The sequence below is a fragment of the Eleutherodactylus coqui genome, chromosome 4 (genome assembly GCF_035609145.1).
Source record: "Eleutherodactylus coqui strain aEleCoq1 chromosome 4, aEleCoq1.hap1, whole genome shotgun sequence".
NCBI lineage: Eukaryota > Metazoa > Chordata > Amphibia > Anura > Eleutherodactylidae > Eleutherodactylus > Eleutherodactylus coqui.
In genome coordinates this window covers 52,384,047-52,395,305 of record NC_089840.1, presented here as the reverse complement: position 1 = coordinate 52,395,305, position 11,259 = coordinate 52,384,047, and positions in this window count along the sequence as shown.

Sequence of the window (11,259 nt, the reverse complement as noted above, 5' to 3'; positions counted from 1 at the left end):
ATTTTTATGCTTTAGCAGCCATTAACCCATGGGTTCCCTGGGTCCATTAGGCAGACCAGGGAACAATGGCTGCTAAAGCATAAAAACATTATTCGTGTCAGAACCCCTTTAAGCAAAGTCGCTGGTAAAGTTTTGCCGGGCCTCCCCCGTTCCAGAGGACCCAAGGTACTATGCACTTGTCCAGTGTCATTTTATGCGCCGAGCGTGAATGTCGGTGTATGGAACGGAGGCGTCACGAACTGACAACTACAACCCCCATCCTGGTCTGCCATTACAGGTAACAAGAGAAAATCTGTATATAGTTTATTGCTCGGCCCTGTGTACAAATTCTGGCAGTCACAAACAGGATAATATATATCTTTTTACATAGTGGTTCATCACAGCTATTTCTGGCCTCACAAACAGGCGACCACAGCACTATTTTTGGCGTCTTCAACAGGATATTTATTTATATATATTTATTTTTCACTGCACGTTGCAGTTAACAGAATGGTATAAACCAAAGTGCAGTCTATGTGCACAGTTTTCTGATAATTAGTGTTGCTCAACTTAATCAGCTGGGAGATAAAATTGTCCCAATTTTTCGCTAAATCAAATCGAGTCAGTCCGATCTGATTTTTGTTGAAAAGTGCAGAAAAATTGATTATTTCCCATAATGTCTGCTGTAGATATCAGCATGCAGCCAATCAGCAGCCAGGGTGCCTTGTTGATGTCAACCAATGTGTCCTCTATCTTGTATATGGGCTGCAGTTTCATTGGATGCCTGCATCACATCACCTCGCCATATATAACATAGGCACAGTGTAACCAGCGACAGTTTTACAGTTGAGCACAAGACAGAGAAGCTGCATCATGTTTATATGCCTATATACCATGTGGTCTGTTGTTAGGGACAGATATTCTACAGAGGATATATTGCTGCTGGTGTGAAAGCTTGTAGACCAGCAGAGAACTTACATGGGGTTATACTGGAGGGAGCAGAGAAAATTGAAAGTACTCGATCTATGGAGAGTCATCATCATAGTAGCGGGAAGAGACTTACATTGCGGGGAAGAACCCTGCCAAGGCAGCAAGTAGGGTGTCATAGAATAACATAAGGGCAGTGCCACCACCCTCAGGTACTACTAGTCACAGCAACATCAGGCCCATAGCTAGGTCTGCTCACGGGACTTTTGACGCCTGGACACTCTTCGAAACTATACATGATGACAGAAGAGCGGTCATCTGTAAGATCTGCGGTAAGCATTTAAAATGGGGCAAGAATGTAAACAACCTCAACAAAACAGTCACATGAATCCCACCACCGGCTGCCTTGGAAAGACCATCTGGGCCAGAGGGCAAAGAGTCATCCTCATCCTGCTCCCTCTTCCGCTGCTGCAGCTTCCTCTTCCTCCATCTCCCTCCCTGGTCATGCAGTGCCACTGAGTACAGAGCGGCAGTTGTTGAGCGCCACCATCACCACCATCTTCACCGACATTGACATATATCTCATATTCTAGCATGTCCGAGGTCAGCAGCCCGCCATTCCCCAGCTATAGGAATGTAAAAAAGATACCACCCCAACCATCCACGAGCACAGAGCCTGAACACAACATTGTACAGCTGCTTGCAATAGAAATGTTCCCCTCGGGCTATTGCACACAGACACCTTCTGCAATATGATGCCCCATGCTAACCCATTGTACCAGATGCCCAGCCACCATTTCTTTATCCAAAAAGCGGTTCCTGCCCTGCACATGTGAGTGATAACGTGTCTCTGACATTGAAGAATGCTTTCAGTGACTGGGTGCTCCTGACTACGAACATGTGTTCCAGCAAGCATGGCCAGGGGTGTTACATATCTCGATACATATGGGTCAATGTCCTGCAGGTGGGGCATGAAGCCAAAAGTGGTGATCCATGTTTCATGGCACCCCCAAGAGTTGTGGGACATTCATCCTTGTCTGTCCCCTCCTCTTCTTTCTTCATCTCTTCATACCATCTTTCCACACCCTCCACATCGGCACAGATATCCCTATGAGACAAAATCCAACCTCCATATAGGGCTTCCTGTGATAAACACCAAAATGCTGTCCTAAACCTCATCTGTCTAGGGAAGCACAGCCACACGTCCAGAGCTGTTGATGGAGACACAGGCTGACACTTGGCTTTCCTTGCACAATCTGAAGCCAGGCAAGGTCATGTGTGAAAATGGGGCCAACCTCCGGGCAGCCCTTCGCCTCGGCAATCTTACACAGGTACCTTGCTTGGCCAATGTGATGAACCTGGTAGTGCAGCACTTCCTAAACTATTACCCAGGTTTACATCCACTGTTGGAAAAGGGCAGGAAACTCTGCTGACACTTTTGGCATTCACACCTAGCCACCTCTCGTCTGGTGGAGATGCAGAGACAGTTCACTATCACTCAACCGTCTCATCTGTGATGTGGCTACACAGTGGAATTCCACGTTGCATATGTTGCAAAGACTAAGCCAGTAATAAAGAGCGATGACAAGTACCAGATGGAGTATGCCATTAGCAGACGCTGTATGGAGGTCGGTCACTTGATGCCAGTGGAGTGGTTGTAGATAAAAGACGTGTGCCATTTTATCCTGCTTTGAGGAAACAACATCCCTGTTGTCTGCCTGCTGGAACAGATGCTACAGGGCCTCAGAGACAATGATGTGTTGTTGGGATACCAATCTCCCAACTGTTGGGCCAGTCTGTCATTACTTAACTAAACAGGAAGGGTGTCTTTGAGCGAGAAAGGGAAACATCTTCTCCAACACATTTCTGCACACATAGGTAAAGTATATAGGAGGAAGAGGAGTGGGTCTGACAGTCACAGACACTTATCCATGATGGTCCAAGAGCATGTCAGCTCTCGCTTGGATGTACTCACACATGGCATTGGCCCCTTTGTTTTCTGGGTGTCTAAGCTGGATGAGTGGCCAGAGCTTGTACAACATGCTTTAGATGCTTGCCTGCCCCGCTGCCAGTGTGCTATCAGAAGGGTGTTCAGCACATTTATAAAAATAAAACAGGCGTGGATTTTACGTGATTACTGCACTCCTGTGTCAGATGCCAATTGATTAGTTAGCACACTGGCAATTTTTACTTACATATGATGGAGCATAGATTTTTATCATAGACCGCACTCTGCTGCTGCTGGTGGGGGTGCTGCTGCTGGTGGTGGTGCCTCTGATGCTGGTGGTGGTGGTGCTGCTGCTGGTAGTGTGGTGCTGCTGGTGGTGGTGGTGATGCTGCTGGTGGTGGTGGTGGTGGTGCTGCTGCTGGTGGTGGTGGTGTTGAGGGTGGTGCTGGTGGTGATGGTGCTACTGCTGCTGCTGGTGGTGGTGGTGCTGGTGGTGGTGTGGTGCTGCTGCTGCTAGTGGTGGTGGTGGTGCTGCTGCTGCTGCTGGTGGTGGTGGTGTTGAGGGTGGTGCTGGTGGTGGTGGTGCTACTGCTGCTGCTGCTGGTGGTGGTGCTGCTCTCCTTTTGCTTCTAAATTTTCTGAAGTACAAAAAAACAGCTTTTCCTTGGAGAAGGCCCGTGCTTGGCTTCTGTTCACCTGGTAAAATGTGTCCTTTGCAAACTTTATGACATTGCTTTTAAAACAAGCAGCACACCTGCTGTCATGTATAGCAAAATGTTTGGTAGATCTATAGCCGTTCCTTGGAGCAGGCCCGTGCTTGAGTGTTGTGTTCACCTGGCAGAATTACTCCCTGTAAAATTTATGATATTGCTTTTATAGCAAGCAGCACACCTGCTGTTTTCCTTGGTGCCATTTTTGATCTAGGAGACCCTATGTGGGCCTTCTTTTGCTTTCAGTAACACCCTGTGCTATGATTGACCAACCACCCCAAAAAAACTGTAATAAAAAAGCACAACTTCGTTCACCTGACACAAAAATTCCCCCATATCAGTATCATTTTTAATACTCAGCCACTCACTGGATCCCACGGTGCCCGGCACTGAAGTATGAAAATCCAACTTATTTCTGAGTCCTGTGCATGCGCTCTCCTATAAAAATCAATGGGGGAGTGCATGTACAGGAATCTAAAAAAAAGTAGGTTTTTCATCCAGTGCGCGAGCTGCAGCAACGGGCACTGCGGGAACCAGGAAGCAAGGGAGTATAAAAATACATCACCTGGTTCCTAGCACGTTTCCTAACAGCCCCATAAGTTACCTTATAGTGCTTCAGGCAGGTAAAGGGTTCCCTTTAAAGAAGGAATTTTCATCAGCCCATGAATCACACAGGTTTTAACCCCCTAACGCTATAGGGCGTACAGTTACGTCCTGCAGCGTCGGGGTGTGTATGAAGGGAGAGGTTTCTCTGGCCGATTTTCCAGGGTCCTATACGGCCCCCCGTGATGAGATCGCAGGGAGCCGTATGGGTGTCATGGCAGTCGGGGGCGTTCTGAAAGGCCCCAGGGCTGTCATGGCAGAATGTCTATCAAGATATGCTCGTGGGGTGTCTTGATAGATTGCCTGCCTTATCGCAGTACGATGTAATGCTATGGCATCACATCATACTGCAGGAGCGATCAAAGCAGGAGTCTCCTCTGGATACTAAGAAAAAAAAAAGGAAAAATAAGATTAATAAAGTTTTACTAATTATTTAAAAAAAAGTTCTAAAAGTTTTTTTTCAAAAAAACCCTTTTGCCATATTTATAATAAAAGAAGCTTAATAATAAAACAAAAATACATACTTGGTACGCTGTGTCCGTAAAAGTCCAATCTGTCACAGTAATGCATTTTTTACCCCGCATGATGAATGTCATCAGAAAAAAAATTTAAAACACCAGAAATGCACTTTTTTGGTCACCCTGTCTTAAAAAAAAATGCAAAAACAGCAAGCAAAAAAGTCGTATGTATTCCATGGTACCAACGCAAACTACAGGACGTCCCGGAAAAAAAAATCAGCCCTCACACAACTATGTCAACAGAAAAATAAAAACGTTATGGCGGCAGAAAATAATTTCCAAAAATTAAATATCTTTGAAAAAAAACAAAAACAAGTAGTACAGCAAATAAAAGCATGTACGTTCGGTATCGCAGTAGTCATGCTGACCCATAGAATAAAGTTATCGTGCTATTTTTGTTGCAGTTTGTGCGCCCTAGAAATAAGACAAAATGTTGCAGTGATGATTGGAATTAGAAGATGCTCGCAGACTAGTGTTGGGCGCTTCATCAAGGCATGTTCATTTGTGTGCGGCAAACAAAGACCCACCGATTGAAATGGCTAATTAGTTTCAGATGTGTTCTTTTTCTTGCGCAATTATGTCGTATTTCACACATCTCCTTGTATATTGCGCGCCCCCATTGACTTCTATGGGGACCTTTGGTGTATGAAGCAGGCTGAAATGAAATGTTCATTGGCCTGTATGTTATGTAATATAGAAATATGCATGTGTCTCTGAGAGTGATTAATGAGGCTTAGTTCACGCTGGCGTTTTCACTCCTGTCTTTAGTAGGAACAGCAAAATGGAGAGTAAAATGTTTGCTTTCCAGCTCAGCTGTATTTTGGAAACCGACAATCCTTTATTGTATTGTAGTCATTGGGGGAGAGAGACAATTAAAGTGAAAGCAAGGCGCCACAAGTAATTCTATATTGAACAGAAGCAGAATTTTAAATCCGAGGTGACTCACCTGGCATGAACAGTTAGTTCTCCACGGCTGTCCCCCATCTCGTCCGGTTTTGCCTTTAGACGCAAGTTTTGAGCCACTTCCAAAGTTCCCCGTCTTTACTATAGAATTTCCACAGATGGAGTACACCCCGGACAAACTAAGAGATAGGTCCATCAAAGGATAAAAAGTTCCCGCGCTCCAGGGTACAGTATAAGGGCTCAGTCACACGGGCGCATCGGCGCCCATGTTCCTGCACAAGGAAGATGGCCGCACTGCAGGTGCGGACGACTCTCCGCACTGCTGAAAAAAAGAACACATGACGGGCAGTGGAGCCGGTCACATGCTCTTTCTTCCGGCGGTACGGAGAGTCGTCCGCATCTGCAGTGCGGCCGTCTTTTAGTAGAGGAACATGCGCCTGTGTGACTGAGCCCTAAGACAATCAATCTGTATAGAAGAGTGTCAAATAGATGGGACTGTCATGTTTTGGGGGTTCAACGTCAACCCCCCCCCAGAAATCCCGGTTATGCCTAGAAATGGTCACAGGTGTTGTAGATAGGAAAGTGCAACACGTTTCGAAGGTAGCGCCCTTGGATCTTGTCAGTCACAGCACAGGGGTGTCGCGCTCGCCCATGGGTAGGTATCCTAAGGCCACTCTCATACATGTGTTTTTACAGCGTTTTAGCGGGCGTTTCAAACACCCGCTTAAAAACGCTGTACTCAGCCTCCGCTGATTTTAATGGGGCTTATCAGACGGGCGTTTTAAAACGCTGTGTGTTCTATTTTACTGAGTTGCTGCACTTTTTAACGCACCTTATCATCCATTGCAATGATGGTGTGTGTTAAAAACGCTGTCAAATGCGTTTAAAAACGCTATTCGAAAACGCTGTAAAACGCAGTGTTTTTACAAAGGCCCGTATGAGACTGACCTAAGCGTTAGCTTTCTATTCCCACTGGATAGTTATCACTCCAGGCTCTAGTTTCGTTTCTACTTCAGAACATTACACCTATTTGCATGCTACATCCTCATACCAGAGTCTTTGTTCAAGCATTGATGTAATTGCTAAACAAACTGGCAACGCCGTCCTCTCTTAAAGGGGTACTGCCATTTTATATGCAATAGATTATCGCAGATACAACAGACGGTATCATATTATTCATACATAGCAATATAGCACCAACATACTTGGCAGCGTTGTACAGAATTTGTCAACACTTTCTGTCCCCAGGGGGGTTCAAAATCTGAATTTACCTCTTAGTACGCTTTTTTGGAATGTTTGCAGAAACCCACGTAAATGTCATGGGTGAGGTGTTGCCATGCAGGACTCCGCAGTAGGAGTCACCAAAATATACAATATTTAGTTTAAACAATGAAAGCGTACGTTCACATAGCGGAAATTCTGCAGCAAAGTCCACAGCATTTTGCATCAAAGACAATCAAAACCCGCACCATCTTGGCATGTCTTGATCATTCAATTAAACACCTTTGTCTTCTCTGAAGCTGTTAAAAAACCTATTTAGCTATTTCATGGTGCTCTCTATGGAAATGAAGCCCCCTTTGTGTCCCCCTCACAATAGTGATGTCCCTCCACACACTATGACTGCCCTTCAGCATTGCCTATTAACACCCTATGTTACCCCAGCCAATAGAAAAATATGAAAGTCATACCTGGCAGATCCTGTGTCCATACTAAAAAGCGACAGCATAGAGCTGTTTTTTATGGATATTAAAAAAAACTTTCTGACAGTGAGGGTGATCAATAAGTGGAACAGGTTACCACATGAGGTGGTGAGTTCTCCTTCAATGGAAGTGTTCAAACAAAGGCTGGACAAATATCTGTCTGGGATGATTTAGTGAATCCTGCACTGTGCCTGGAGGCCCCTTCCAACTCTACCATTCTATGATTCTATAGAGACCAAAGGAGAGTGAGGGTGGAGATTACCAGAACAAAGTTAAGCATAGAACCAACATGTACCAATATAGCTGCCACCCTACTTAATGTACACCAAATGGCCACTTTACTAGAGTCACCGGTCCTTTCACAGTTGGAACTTCCCAATATGAAAATTAGACCCATGATCCTTAAATACAGTATAAAATCAAGCGAGCAAGTTTTCCACGGATCAGTTTCAGTGTGAATCCACATTAGATGGGAAAATCCATAAACAACAATCTGAGTAACTTTCAACCAAGCCTGGTCATTGGTGTGAGGGCTTATTCAGATGTGCGTATATCGGTTGGGTTTTCACACCCGGCCGATATATGCTGCCCCTCTCTGCAAGAGGAGGAGGCGGGCCTGGCCGGGAGCTAGTGCACTGAGCTCCCACCCCCTCTCCACTCCTCGCAACTGTTTGCAGCCTAATCCAATGTTGGTGCTCCAACTAATGTGACCGAACACAGAACTCATCGTTCCTTATCTTTGATGGGCTATAACAGCAGTTGACCAGTTCCAGTGCTCCCATGAGCGTATTTACATGTGCATTTTTGCGGAATGGGTGTTGTGTATTTCAGAGCGCAAAAGAACATGCACTCATGCTCTCAGCCATTGAAATGGCCAATAAGTGTAATGAATTCCATAGGTGCTCTTTCCCTGAGCAAATATGCAGTAAAATAGAGAGTGCTGCATATTTTTTTTGCCAAACCAAAATACGCATGCCAAATACACGCATGTGACCAAACCCATTGAAATCAATGGTTTCTATTCCCTGCATATTGCATGCACAAATATTTATGTGTACTTAGATACGTCCATGTGAATCTGGCCTAAGAGAAACAGAAAGGTGAGACTCCAGTAGACAAAGCAGCGCAGAAATTGGATCACTGTGTAGTAGAGAAATATCACCTGCTCAGATGAATCCAGATTTCATGGCCCCAGATTTCAGGGGCTTGGATAGAAAAATGCCCATGTCAAACCCATAGCTCCCGATTGGCTGAATTCAGAGAGGTCCTAGCAGCAGCCTGTAGACAGATTTGGTGCCTGCCCTGGGGGGTTAGGGTTAGTTTTCCTGTTAGGCTTACATTATTCCCTGTAAATTCTGAAGCCTTTACAGCTAATAATGTAAGCCTAACAGGAAAAGTAATCCCTAACCCTCCAGGGCAGGCACCAAATCTGTCTACAGGCTGGAGCTGTCCTTATGCTTCCTCAGTGGTCTGTGCAGCCACTTTTTTGCAGCTGCTGTGCCAGCTGTCAGCTCTGTCTCAACTGGCAATTGCCCCTGTTACTCGCTGTTGGGGTCCGCTGTCCGTGTGCCTCAGCCACTGCCTCTGGCTCAGCCACCGCTCCCACTCTGGCCGCAGTCCTCCTGCCGTGTCAGGATGGCACTTTGAGGATTAAACTGGCTGCCGCTCACAGCCTCGCCAGTGTCCTCCAGCCCCTCTGCCGCCTCCGTCTCTGCAGCCACTCCCAGGCTCGCTGCGGTTTCTTCCTGCCATTTCAGAACAGCACTGGCCGTTCTCCTCCGGCGCCTATGGTTAGGCCTGCGCCGCCACTCCCTGCCTTACTGCTGTCCTCCTTCCCTGTCTGAATTTAGTAACACCCCCCAGCCAATCAGAAGCTGGGGGCGTTACTAAATTGCTTGAGAGCTGGTACCTTGTCACCACCCCTAACTTCCGGTGGTGACAAGGTACAATAATACCGCAGCATGAATAGATGAACCCTTCCTGTCAGATGTCAACAGTTTAGGCAGATTAGTGGCTGTAAAGGAATAAAGGCAGGCATCAGATAATATAACCCCCTTCTCCTCCAGTCCCAGTATAAAGTTTTGTCCCGGGCCTGGAGGGTTGCTGAAATTAACCTCAATACATGAGGAAAATTCCATCATGTGAGCATAGCCTCTGCCTTCACCATTAACCCCTTAATTCCACAGGATGTAAGTTTACGTCCTGGCAGGGTGGCACTCAAAACAGGACGTAAGGTTATGCCCTGTGGATGGCATTAATCTAAGACAGCACACCTGCTTTGATTGACCAGAGCTGCCCACACGAGCAGTTTGGCCAATCAGAGCAGCATGTAGTGTCTTAGACTACCAATACATGCTAATGCATAGGTAGTCAGGGAAGCCATGCGGCCATCCTTATTTGTGCAGGATGGGCAATCGGACTACCAGCTTGTAAATATGACTTGTTACTAATGAAACTGAAACAGCCAGGGCATCCTCCCAGCAAATCTCTCCACCTCTATAACACTCTCTATTCTCAGAGATCCTCAGTTTCAGTTTTCTGTTCTTGAATTGAGGACTTCCCTCCTCCCATCACTATTCCCGTAAATGCCATATCTGAAGCTAATTCATTGTGTCACTGCTAGATCCGCTCTGAGGCTTTGCTGCTGCCTGACTCTCACAGACCGAGTTCTGCACACCCAGCAGCTGCAATGGTATTACTGTGTCACCTCAGGTCCCATTGTCTTCCCAGCCACAAGGTTATAGGAAGGTAGAGGCTCGGTGAGATGACTCCTTAATGTGACCTTACGATATAAATGAATGTATGGTATAATAATAGAAGTAGACTATATGTAGCGTGATGTTAAGGGTGGCTGGAGGTCAGCGTTGTCAATCTGGCTGCATCACCCAATTGGTTTGGTACAGTATTGTCCATTCTGATTCTAAACCCCTTACATTTTCCTCTATGCCCATCTGGTATGAGGTCACATACTTCCTCTATACATATTCTGGGACTTTGCTGGCACTCACTGTCAGCCTTGGGTTAGGAGACACCCTCTGTTAATTTTTTTGGCATCCCCCACTCCCATCATAAGAATGACAGTATATATTGCAGTCTGCCTATGTTTTGCTTGTGCAGAAATCATCAGGATAGCAGCATAACGACATCAGAACAGTTTAGGAAATAAATACTGTACCAGAACCAAGCTCGTCACATAAATACAACCCCAGAACCAAGCTCATAACTTAATTATGACAAACACCAACCTCAGTATATAGATACAATACCAGAACACAGCTCGTATCATCAATACAGCCCTAGAACCAAGCTCATGATATAAACATACCTCCCAACTTTTGAACAATGGAAAAGGGACAATTGTTATGGCGTGCTATGGGCGTGGTGGCAAAGTGTTCTGCCTTAGGCCATAGCTCTTTTATGCTAAAACATGGGATTTATATCCTACCACAGTACTAGTGCCTCTCAGTGACCCCTGACAGTACTAATATACCTCAATAATAGTGAGATACCAGTGATAATGTTTAGAGTGCAGTTACCTCCAGTGATACCTCTGATTGGAGTACCAGAATCAAGCTCACTACATAGACAGGGTAACAGAACAAAGCTTACTACATAGATAGGGTACTATTACAGAGCTTACCACATAGATGCGGTACCAGAACCTAGCTTCCTACCAAGATATACTACTGGAGCCAAGCTTACTACTTAGATATGGTAACATAGCTGAGCTTACTACATAGGTATAGTAGCAAAAATCAGCTATTACTATATAGATCCGGTACAAGAATTTATCTTAGGTTTTACAAATAATATATCAGTGGGGCAAAAAGGTCCTTTTTTTCCTTTATTGTAGTAGAGCAGGATATATTTCAAAACAGTTAGCGAATCTAGCCTGAGTTAGGCTGGGTTCTCATGCACTACTGCTTACGTTTTTGGCTCCATCATAGGAGCCAAACAACGTAAATAACTGA